Genomic DNA, 12,553 nt, shown 5'->3' with positions numbered 1-12,553 from the left:
CCAAGCCAGTCTGGAGTCTAGCTCAGATAATGATTAGATCTTTTTAATTGAAGTCTCATCAGCATCAAATGCTGACTTGCTCAGAAATACCTTACTTTTTGGCTTTCATATGTATATGAAAGAAAAAAAAAAGAAGAAGAAAAAACTCAGAAAATAATAGTGGAATGTAAGTCTGGGGCATATTGAATTAATTTCCTGTTCCACTTCTGCATCAGCTAACCAGACAAATAACCAATTTGTTAAGGGCTCTGCTACTTCCTTCAATCACTTGCTCACAATACACTTTTTACATTTTATTTCCTGGTTTTTCCATTTCAATTCCTTACATCCCCTGCAGGTCTCTCTGTTTTGGTGCCAACAGCAACAGAGGCAGTGAGGGAGGGCAGGGTGTGATCCTCCACCTCCCAGCAGCCCCATCCGCCCCCTGGACACCGGTTTTCTGCAGGGACTCGGCACAGGGAGCTCTTTGGTGCACATCCCTTGGGGAATCCAAATTCAGGATCTCCCTGGTGCTGTGTCTTCATTGCCTTATTGGTGGCAGCAGGGATTGCAGCTGCTGTCAGTGGGTTCCCAGTTCACTGAGCTGTTTCTGAGAGCAGTGAAGTGGGAATATCACCATGGCATGGTGGAGGGAAGGAGGGAGTTACCATGGAATCCCAGAATGGTTTGGGCTGGAAGGGACCTTAAAGCCCATCCGGTTCCACCCCAGCCATGGCAGGGACACCTTCCCCTGTCCCAGGCTGCTCCAAGCCCTGTCCAGCCTGGCCTTGGGCACTGCCAGGGATCCAGAGCCAGCTGTTCTGGGCACCTGTGCCAGGGCCTGTCCACCCTCTGTGTAAAGAACTTCTTCCCACCATCACGTGTCAGGATCTGTACTGGGAACAGGATTAAACAATCTTAACACAGGGCTTTCATTATTTTCCTCTCCTGGTGCATGATGGATTCCTTGGGAGACTGGTACAGTGCTGGTTGACAAAGTACGGTGTGGCTTTTTGCTCGAAACAGTGCATTTTGTGGGCTTATATTTGTGTTTAAGAAATTGATTCTGGACATTCTGCCAGGGATGTCATTCTAGAGAAATGGAGGCAACAAGGAGAAAAAACCAAACAGCACTTGGGGTGTCTGGGTAAACTGCCTTAACTGCCAAACAGTTCCTTGCAGGAATCCTATAGGAAAATCTGTAAGAAAAATAAAGATATGTAACCTGAGAAGTCTGAGCAGAAGTTGCAGAGGGCTCCAGTGTTCTCTGATGGAGAGGGGAGGAAGTACAGCCAGCCAGTTCCATGTTGTGGAGCATAATAAATATTTTACTACCACCAACTATCATTTGGTTCCTAAACATTGTGGGACAGACTCTGCTCTCGGCTGGTGTCCCCACACTTGTGACTCTGTGAATATCCATGGTTGAGGACAGAATTTGGGTCACACTGCAAAGTCTGCATGTAAAATACTCAAGAACCACATAAGAAAACTCTCCAGGCTGGCACTGTACTGGTGCATGTTAGGGCAGCAGTTGTTAGGAATCTTATGTTACTTTGGGGTTGACCATAAAAATACTTTGGCCTAAGGCTGGAATTCAATAAATAAGATAAATTGGACCATTTCAGTACTGATACAGTTTTGATACATATTTTGAAACTTGGCTGTTCAAGGAGGGGTGGATAGAAAATGCTGATTTGTAGGGTGAGCTCAATAGGTGCAGTAGGTTAAAAAAATCATTGTTGGGGAGAAGTAACTTGGGCAACTTTTTCCCATTTGAGTTTCTTTTTTGCAACAAAGCCAGAAAGTCAGTGGGAAACTGGGGAGGGAATAAGCGTGAAAAGCAGCAGCAGAAATCTCCTCATTTTCTGGTAATTGTGAGCTTTCAGACCAGCTACCACAGTAACTTTTACTTTCTGGTTTTCCTGCTGTCATACAGTAATAATTTTAAATTTGTCATGCTGGAGGGAGATGCCAATATCAAACTGAAAATGAAGCAAGCGGTTTTGATTGGAATTGAAAAGGAAGTGTTTCCTGCTTTAAGCTAAGTTTTAATTTAACCTAATTACACAATAATGCAATCGGTGTTTAGTTAATCATGAAAGGTGAAAATTCAGCAGCAAGGCAGGAGGCACATCCTCATCCAGCACATGGTGTGAGCTCTGCGGGTTGGCAAGGAAATATGGAACTCCTGGCTTTACAGGTTTACATCTAAGTGACTCTCCGTGTCCCTTCATGTGCTTTTCCCTCTGGGACTTTTCCAGAGCTGTGTTTAATACAGAACTGCTAGGACACCCGTGAGTTATGGGATAATAATTCCGTGTCAGATACTGTGAGAGTGAAGCTTATTTTACAAGAATGCCCTTTGATGGAAGTAGGGCCCCTAATTCAAACTTGAGTGTGTTCTGAGAGACATCTACATGCACACAATAAAATCCAGGGAGAACAATTTGCATAGAAAAGCCAGGAAACAGCTGGGCTTACAGACAGCTCCGATTTTAGGGGTGGTTTTCTGGGGGAACGAGGGAAGAGTCAAGCAAAAGAATGTAAATCCAGGCCATTTTTGAGGATTTTTAAATAATATTACATACGTTAGAATAATTTTTAAAACACAGCTGTGTGCTGGCTGCCTAAACCAGGTGGTTTTACCTTACATTAATATTTAGATTGTTGTTCTTTGTAATTATCAGCCAGCAGCAATGGTAACAGACACTTACTTGTCTGGCTCATATATGTCTGTATTTGCTCTTACTTTAAATTCTTTCCCATAGATACAATTCAGTACAATCAATGCCAACAAAATTATTTTGAAAGCAGATTAGATTAAATATATCATCCCTTATGGAGCTTCCCATTGGCATGTGAGGCAATCCTTAGAGAATTGGGATTTGTTTCAGGGACAGAAATGCTCACATGAGATTGCACAGCCTCTTGCTGGCCATTTTTTTAAAAAATATTTGACAGAAGTGCCTGGCCAGGCTAAATTTGGGGAGGTTGATGACTAACACCAGAGAGGGGAAAAAAGTCTTGCTGGTGACTTGGGGCTTTCCTAGAAGGACGTCATGGGATCACAGTGTCACAGATTGGTTTGGGTTGGAGGGGACCTTGAAGCCCATCTAGTTCTAACCCCTGCCATAGGCAGGAAACCAGGCTGGGTCAGGCTGCAGGTCAGTGAAGTGTTGGAATGGGACAACTGTGTGTGAGCTGGACTATTCCCAAATCCCTGCTGATTGGGTTCTGCATTGGGAATATCTCAGATTTGGCGTTGATTTTAAGTGGAAGTGTGCTGTTCTTTGGTGCTGATTTAAATCAAATCCTTGCCTTTACAGAGCCAGAAGGATGTTTTGAACTGAAAGGATGGTGTGGGCAGCTGTGGGTTAGAGTGATGGGATTTGCACTCTGGGCTGCTCCCCAGAATTGCAGTGCAGGGAAGGCAGAACAGCCTCAGTCCCCTTGTTCTCTGTCTCCTGGACACCTTGAAGCATCAACCCCATCACCCAGAGGCCTGCCCACACCCACACCTGCTGATGAAACTGTGACAGCACTAATGGCTTCACTGGTGGCAGTTGGAAGTGAGCCTTTCTTCCCTGGATTTTGGTGGAACTGGTTGGTGTCCACCCCATGTCCCTCTCTGCAGGGGTAGAGCCAGGTCTGGTCATGCACAGCAGGCATCTGTGGGATTTGGACCTCAGAGTCTTGGAAGCAGGATCCTACCTGGCCTTTACATTGTGTTAAAGCAGATTTGTGCCTAATAAATGTAAAGTCTCAGCCTCCCCCTGCTCTGCCTGTGACCAATCCACGGTTTTTATAATCAAGAATAAGCCCCAATACTGGAAAACTGCCCACCAGAACACTGTGATTCCAGATGGTTTAGGGTGATGATTTTGTATAGGTTTATTAGGGTGATTTGGCATCTTTGCTACTTCATGTAGTTGTTGTAGCAAATAATTTAATGGAAAATGAGTGATTGCTGTGAGTCTGGAAATAAAGTTTTGGAGTTTACTATTGTTACTGCTTTTTGTTGGCTTTATTTAAACCAGGAGTCACTCTCCCTAGCAATTCATTTCCCCAGCCCAGCAAAAAAGGGAAGGGGGATGACACAGTCAACAGTGATTTATTTCTTTAATGCATTTTTAATAAGTAGACCCCAAGAACAAAGCAGTGGTGCATAATTACATTACCCTGGCCCCAAAACTTGGGCTGTTCCCGCTGTGGGCGGGTTATTTAACACCTGGTGAGTGTAAGTGAGTACCCTGCTGGGCTTGGAAGCTGGCACTGACTCTGGGGTTCACATCCAGTCTCTAGCATCACTCACTCAGTTTGTGAAATGTTTTTGCCTGGACTTTGCACCGGGGTTCCTGCAGCTCTGCTGCCTCTCCTGTGTCCTTGCCCTCCCTCTCCTGTACCCTTCGTGCTCTTCCTTTGGAGGACAGGCTGCGTGGAGAGGCAGGAGCTCCTTTCCAGATTGCAGTCTCCTAAATTAAAGCAAGCCAAATCGATTTGAATATTGCATTTGCCTACAAGGACCTCCTGCTAACTTCTGTGTTTTTCACAATTGTGTTTTCCTGGTTTTGTTTAGTTTTTTTCATCTTTATCACTTCCCTGCTGCTGACTACAGGAGCTACACAACAGAGCAAAGTGTGACTAACTAGCTGCCTGCACAGGGGAAAGAGTGAGGCTGCTTCTACACATGCTGGTGATAAATGCACAGAGTAAACAGAATGGAAAAGCGGAGAAAAACAGCGCTTTTTTTTCTACAATCTCTTTTTCTTTTTTTATAGCAATGTTAGTCATTCCTTCCAGCAAGTACAGGTTAAAACAGTTTCCATCATGAGATTTCTTGCAGGAGAAGCAGTATCAGCTGAAAATTTGTGCTTCATTCTGAAATTGATTTTAACGTCTCTTGTTTTAAGAAAGTCCAAAAAATGTTTTTCCTCATATTTTCGGTGTCTCCTTTGGTTTGACAGCAAGTCACAGAGATGCAATTTTTCTCTTTCTTCCATGCCCTGTGTCAGCTTGGCAGCTATTTCCTATCTCAGTTGGGAGGGAAAGCATTTAATCAATGGGAAAGGGGCAGGGGGATTCACCCAGAAATAGGTTTGAAACTGGTTTTAACTTTGGTTGAAATGGAGTAGATTCCATATGCCACGGTCCCTTTAATTAAGGGATATCATGCCCTTGTTTTAAAGCCTGCTGAAGTCAGTGGAAAGATGCCACTGACTGCAAAGGGCTCTGGAGCAGGTCCAGTCTCCTTTTGAGGTATAGAAATGCTTCTTCAACAGTTTAAGAGCTTGGAGGGGCTGAATCAGAAGCCAACAAGTGACCTGCTCATGTATTAGGTCAGGAAACACAGGTCTGAGCTCAGTTCCCACTGATTCAGGGGCTAATGAACAGCCCTGTTTTCCCTTCATGTAGTGTTACAGCAGACCTGCTTTCCTATTTTTCCTCCAAGTATCCCAGCACGGCTTTGGAAAGGGAAGGGAAATCTAATTTGTGTGTAAATACAGTATTGTGGTGTTTGTTTAATGCCTTTGTTTGCTTTGAAAGTTCGTCCCATACTAATGAATTTACAAAACCTACATTATCCATAAAACTGTCACTGGTGCAGAATCCTGTAATAACTCAGATAATGTATTTAAACCACGAGTGAGTTTGCTCTATCCTCCAGTTGATAAATTGTGTAGCTTCATTTGGTAGGAATCAGCAATTTTATGTGGCAATTAATTTTAACGGCAATAGGGAGCCAAAGGACTAAATTTTTATCCTTGGTTTTCTGCACGTGTAGGGGAATATCCTCGTATTTACTGTTCAGGTTGCTGCCCTGGGATGCAGTGTGATGTTCAGGGAATGTCACTTTACTGGCATTATGGCCACACTGCTCAGCTTATGGTCCAACCCTCCAGATAAACCATTTTGGGGATTTCTCATCCCTTAAAATAAGTCAGAAAGAGGGCAGATGGCCAAAAAATCCCTCCCCAGGATCTGTGTTGCTCTACCCCCTCTCTACTGCAGGAACTTGCTGGTTGCCGTTTTTATTGTGTAAGTCACCACCATCAGGGATGATGCCAAAATCATGAACTTGGAGTCAGAGAGGAAGAGATCAAGCTTTTCTGAAGTGATTCCCATTGTTTGTTTTCCCTTTACTGGTCTCTGATATCCAGCCTGGAAACATCCCGTTTGTACAGTTGGCTGGGAAACTGTAATTGTGTAGGATCTGATCTGGGAACCAGGAAAGCCTTAATTCCAATCTCAGCTCCTGCCACCAGAGTTACATAGTGGAGCAAGTCATTTGACTTGATAATTTATGTCTGTGACGCTGAGTGCATCCTCAGCAGTGTGCAGAAAGCACCGGAGTTCCCCTAAAGCTAAAACCTGTCTTGTGGCAATAAAAAATGCCAAGGGAGGTAATTTGAAAGGGATTTATTTAGGATGCTCATAAGTAACATCCACTTTTTGGGGTTTTGCTGTTTGTGAAATGAGCTGGAGAGAGATCTGGGGGCATTGCTGGGAAAAACCAGACAGACATCACTGAACTCGTGGGGTAAATAAGGGTTTTATCATAGACCCAAAGGTGCCTGTGGATCCTGAGCCTCATGTTTCAGGTGTTGGTGTCCCATGACTGTGGAGCTATTGGTGTCTCCATGGGTGCCACTGGTTTGTCCATGGCTGGGTGTGGGTTTCCAACATCCTTTGTGTTACAGCAGTTCCCAGAGTGGAGTGATGGCTCCAGAATGAGGTTTTAGGAAGTTATGAACAAGGTCGTGAGCCTGATGGAAATTTCATTTTGTTCCATATTTATTCTGCTGTTTGGGGCTGCACAGAGCTACTGGTCTGTAAAATGAGGTCGCAGCCAGGAAAGAAAGTTTGTGATCTGTTGCTTTAGAGTTTGGGTTGAAATTAATTATTTGTGTACCTCAGAGAGTTGCACTGGTTTTTAAACAAGGCAGCTGGGTTAGAAAACAGTGGGAATTCATTGTGAAACACTTTGTGTGATGGCCAGCACTTGAACCTTGCGCTCCCTTGGTGCACCACCAGCCAGAAATTTCAAATTGGCTGCTCAAAGTTGGCTATGTAGTCACCCAGATATTTCATCACGTTATTTCAGAAATCCCAGTGGCTCCAAATGCTCCAGGGGCATGGAGGAGTTCATTGTAGTCACAGTTGGAAAAGTTGGTGTGGTGTAGCTTGTGTTATACTCCCACATGCTGAGACAGGAGAAAGGTGGATACAGAAAGGAAGGCCAGACTAATACTGGTTTGAGAAGGAAGGGTCTAACCAGTGTAGAATTGCATGTGAGAAGTGCAATACCAAAGGTGTCAGCTTAGTGTCTTCAAAGGAAAATATTCTCTCATTTTTTCTAAGATGAAAACACCTATGAAGTAATAATCTTTAAAAAGCTGAGTCCTCCTCAAACACCAACTCAAAATGCTGATAATTTGCGGAAAGGAAAATCTTTATTTGCATGCACAAAACCTGTGGGCTTTCTAGAAACCAAAAACCTGATAGAACAGCTGAGCCAGGTGCTTGAAAGTGCTTTTCAAGGGGATTTTTCTGTCCAGGTGCTTGCATATGCTTTCCAAGGGGGATTTCTCTGTTGGGCCCCTTTTCCTGACAGCATCCCCATCACCCATTCCCTCTTTTTTCTGCTGTGAGCTCTGTGATGTCCCCACCATCCTCCTGCTCTCCCGGTTCAGTGTTGCAGAATTATATTCAAAGTAGATGTTTATATGCAGGCCATGTTCATGAGAAATATTCATCTCTGTAGTTTTTGAGTCATGCAGTGCTGACTCTGGACATATATTTGTTTTTGTATTTGTTGCTCCCTTCTAAAAAAGTCTGAAGCAAATATTTCAAGGTGTTCTGCTTAGGCTGGAATTGCTAATTCATTTTCAAATTGCTGTGCTTTGGGGATATTTGGTGGAGGGAGGAAGAAGAGCCCTCCCTCACCATCCCTGCCCCAGGGATGCCATGTGGAAAGCTGCAGGTTGTTCCTACTCCTCCAGCTGCACACTCAGCATTTGAAGGAGAAATTTTGCCTCATTTTTATGGCTTGACTTGTGACTTTATTGTTGCATGTTCTGAGTTCCAAGGAGGAAAATAAATAGCAGGAAAGGAGAGTACAGTTTCCGTATGCTTCCTGCATCTTGGGAACCTGTGCTCCATGTTAGCTGCTGATAAGGAGGTTTTAAACCCACAGGTTTTAAAATGTGGCACATGTTTAAGCACCAGGGAAAATAAATGCTTTTTTTTGTCTCTAAAATAGCCATTCCCTGGCAAAGACTGTGCCATTTGGAACTCCTCTGCTCTGGAGACAGACTGAGAGAGCTGGTGTTGTTCAGCTTGGAGAGAAGGCGGCTCTGGGGAGACCTTGGAGTTCCTTCCAGTGTCTAAAAGTGCTCCAAGAGAGCTGGAGAGGGGCTTTGGATGAGGGCCCAGAGTGACAGGACAAGGGGGAATGGCTTCAAACTGACAGAGGGCAGGATAAGATTAGGTATTAGTAAGAAATTCTTCCCTGTGAGAGGGATGAGGCACTTGAAGCCCAGAGAAGCTGTGGCTACTTCATCCCTAGAAGTGTTCAAGGCCACACTTGACAGGGCCTGGAGCAACCTGGGACAGTGGAAGTTTTGAGGTCTCTTCCAGCTCAAACCAGTCTGTGGTTAGGCTGTAGCTCTGTGTGTATGTGCAGTACTGCTGGTCAAGGTTTGAATAAAACCCCTTCATCCACCTCTCACTTCAGTCAATAAAACACGTTTTGATTAGGAGAGCGTTATGTCCATCTTGTGCTCTGTCAGGTGCACCTTCCTGGTCCTCAGGAAAGGCAGTGTTCATGACTCAGTCCCTACTCAGCTTTGAAATGCTGCAGCTTCCACATTGCTCCTTCCTGCACTCTCCTCTTCATTCCCCAGATTCAGCCTACTCTTGAGAGCTTTGCGTTTTTAGGGAACTGAGGAAGTGGATCCCCTGGGTTCCTTTGGTGACACCATGACCGTGAGTGCAGATGTTTATGTTCAGGTGTCCCAGAGCTCCTCCCTGCCTGCAGTAGGCCCAGATTCACGTTGATATTGTACAAACCCCAGCCTGTGTGACCGTTCTCCTGCTGGCACTTCAGGCGGTGCCTACGAGTGTTGGCAGCCGCGGCACCGGCGCTGCTGTGGGCTGCCCCAGAGCAGTGATTGTGTTTGCCTGCTCCCTAGCAACTTGGTGTGCTGCTTCAATTACAAAGGGCTCGGAAAAACGCGCTCCATCTGGTTTTCCAACCCCAGATGCGACCACCCCAAAGAGTGATCTAATTCTTCTCTATATAGACTTAAAAACTTCTCACCAGTTGGTGGTGCGGGAAATCAAATGAGAGTCCTTAGGAGCAATAAGATCCACATGGTGGCCTAATTGCACATGGAGCTACACTGCTGCTCCTGCTCCAGTGTTTGCAATGCTGCTTTCCAAGGCGTATTGTTAGGCGAGGGGAAAACCCACAAATCTTAATTTGAGAAATAATTTAATGTGGGCCAATAATTAGCTATTCACGATAGGGGCCCCTTCATGTCTGGTGTGGTGTGTAAGGAAAAGGCAGGCAGGGCTCACAGGCAGCCTTGGTCTGTAGGCCAGGGGATGTGGAAAGGGATGATATCTCATCCTGCTTTTCAGTACAGCCCTTTTAGTCTACGTTAGATCATCTGAGAGTGTTATTCTTGCTTTAATGTGGTTTGGGTTTTTTTTAAATTAAGACCAAAAAAATCATGCTGTTTTCCACCTCTGCAGACTGAATCAGGATAGGACAAGGGGGAATGATATTAAATTAAAAAGGGGAGATGTAGGTTAGATACTTGGAAGGAATCCTTCCCTGTGAGGGTGAGCAGGCCATGGCAGAGGGTGCCCAGAGAAGCTGTGGCTGCCCCTGGATCCCTGGAAGTGTCCAGCGCCAGGCTGGATGGGGCTTGGAGCAACCTGGGACAGTGGAAAGAATGGAAGGGTAGAGCTGCATTATCTTGAAGGACTCTTTCAAAGCAAACCGCTCTATAGTATTATGATTGTGGGAAAGGAGAAGCAGAACCCAAACTGGGGAGGTACTGAGGAGTGGGAGAGTATCACTCAACCTTGACAGAATGCTAAAGCATAAAATTTCCTCCCTCCCCCGTTCTGCAGAAGTTGCTGTCCTGAAATTCCTTGTTCAAGATTTTTTGCTGGCTTAGGGCTTGGGATCAGACCCCTACCATTTTAAGTTTGTCTTGAGGTGCCAGCAACTCATCCTGGCTGGCCAGCATTGCGCTCTTCTACGCATGAAGAGCAAGTGAGGGAAAGCCTGGAACCAGCTTCCTACTCATTTAAAACTTGGGACTGAGTTTTAACGAGAGGGTGCCAGCCTTAAACACTCACTCTGCCTCTTGGAGCGAGCTCTGGTTCACAGTCAAGGGTGTTTTCCGTCGGGGTTTCCTGTGGGAGCCCCGTGCCGCACACAGGAAGCGCAGCCAGGCCCGCGGCCATTGGCCTCCTGGGCGGGCAGAGGGAGCAATGCCAGGCCCGGCCGAGGGCAGGACAGCCCTGGGCAGCCACAGAGGTGAGCCTGGCTGTCCACAGGAAAAATAAAAAGCTACAGAAAGGCACGACCTCTTGGGACCCATGTTTTGTCAACAAATCAAGTGGGCGCTATTTTAAGCCGCTATGTACCTCACACTTCCTGTTTTTCAGAAGAAACCTCTTGTTTTTTCGCTTTTATGTTGACGGATTTATTTTAACGGCTTGTTCCTGAGCCAGTGTGAAGGACTTTTCCCTCCCATGAGGAGAGAGGGAGGCTCCCTGGGGTCTGCCATGGGGAAGGGCACCCTCATCCCCCTGCTTGGAGGGTTCCTGGGTGCACCAAGGGGACTCGAAGGTGGGCAGCTGTGGGGCGGCTGTCGAGGGGACGGTGCTAAGCTGAACCATGTGTGGTTCTCTTTCGAGGAGCAGTGGCCCAGCCCGTGAGGACAAAGTAAATAGTGTTCATTTCCTGCTGACCTTTTAACACCAACAGATGTTTTCTCTTACAAGTGCCATAGGCCACTTCAGTTCCTGACCTCATCAAGTGGGCTGCTGCCGTTTTCATGCTCGGCAGTCTATAAAACTCCTTATTTAACCTGTTTTGCTGAGACCTGCCTGCAGAAGTGGATCTCCTACCTTGGGCAGGACCTGTGTGCATTTAGTATTTCTGACTTTCTTTTCTCTGGATGGACCAACCGCTTCCTCCTGGTTTTTGTCCTCTGTGGAGGATGGCAGATGTTTCCTGTGATGGGCTCTATCAGGCAGCTGGGGGAAGTGAGTTTCCCTTTATAATATTTTCCCTAGCATTCCTCACACAGGTTGGATTTGAAACCCCATGGCTGGAGCAGTCCATCACACTTATCCCTGTTTGTGGTGATTGAGCAGGATGAATGGGATCTTAGAACCATCTCCAAGCTCAAAAAGTAGAAGAATGGCAGTGCTGGAGCTGGTCTTTCATCTGTGTGGAGCCATCCCAGGACCTGCTGGTGCCTTCTCCTCTCTGCCCCATGGGTCTTGGTCCTGCTCAAGGGAATCACAAGAATTTTAGCTCCATTCCAGTCTACTCTGCTTGGAGATCACATTGGTGTTGCTTTTTTGCCGTGGTATCTTCCTCCCTCCCACATCACCTGTGGATGGTGATGGGTGAGGATCTCTGCAGGAATTTAAGCAGTTTGGAATGCAGCTGTGGTGGGAAGAGCAGTTAAGTTCTCATTCCTGACATGGGCCAAGGAACACGCAAGTCTGGCCATGATTTGTGTGCCCAGAACATCAGAGATGCTAGTTCATCCAGGAGACATTAAAAGGTGATTTCTCTGGTGGATTTCCTGGCCAGAGCCTGTGTTCTTGTGCCAGTCCTGCCTGGAGACCACGGGAGCGAGCTCTGCAGTGAGGTAATGGAGGAGGGAAATGCAGAGGCTGACCAGTGTGTGTTCCACCAATTCTTTGGGGACCTTCCCGTATTGGTGAAGAGCCTTTTTCCAAAGTTGATATGGCAGTAGTGTCTCATGGGATGTCATCAAGCAGGATGAGGTGTCTGTGTCTGGATGAAAAAAGCCCCTTGTGCTTGTGGACCAGTTTATTTGCTGTGCTGTGTAGTGAAAAACTTGTCCTGAGTTCAGAGAGCAAACCCCAGAATCCTACATTGGTTTGGAAGGGAACTTAAAGCCCATCCAGTTCCACCCCCTGCCATGGGCAGGGACACCTTCCATTATCCCAAGTTGCTCCAAGCCCTGTCCAACCTGACCTTGGGCACTTCCAGAGATCCAGGGGCAGCCACAGCTTCTCTGGGCACCCTGTACCAGCTCCTCCTCACCCTCACAGAGAAAAATTTCCTCCTAATTCTTTTGGTCTTTTATACCTTTCATGTAGGGGACATTGGAGGAATGAACAATTAGCAGTATGTTTTTCAGCTATTGTGTTACGCATCTGGAAAGGGATGTATGTTAATCTAAAGTTCACAGATTTGCCTTTATAGACTCTTTTTTAATACCATACTGAACATAAATTGATAGATGGTCCCAGGTTGTCACTTGTTGGATTTTTTGTCTTTCTCTAAAGA

The 12,553-nt window shown here is 45.9% G+C and overlaps 1 protein-coding gene across 2 annotated transcripts in view; it reads left to right on the top strand.

Annotated features, from left to right (window-relative positions):
• Positions 1–12,553, top strand: part of CTBP2 (C-terminal binding protein 2) — a 129,021-nt gene that overhangs the window by 49,104 nt on the left and 67,364 nt on the right. The window contains exon 1 of one of the 2 annotated variants that reach the window (XM_014257697.2): positions 11,868–11,885. The exons of the other annotated variant lie outside the window; for it this stretch is intronic. The gene's annotated coding sequence lies outside the window, so the exon portion shown is untranslated. Of the gene's footprint in view, positions 1–11,867; positions 11,886–12,553 lie in introns of those variants that run through there. 2 annotated transcript variants of the gene reach the window in all.

Source organism: Pseudopodoces humilis, chromosome 9 (genome assembly GCF_049639895.1).
Source record: "Pseudopodoces humilis isolate 2021_Gansu_Grassland_sample_001 chromosome 9, ASM4963989v1, whole genome shotgun sequence".
Classification (NCBI taxonomy): Eukaryota; Metazoa; Chordata; class Aves; order Passeriformes; family Paridae; genus Pseudopodoces; species Pseudopodoces humilis.
The sequence above is the reverse complement of the archived record's forward strand: the minus strand, read 5'-3'. Positions and strand labels throughout refer to the sequence as shown.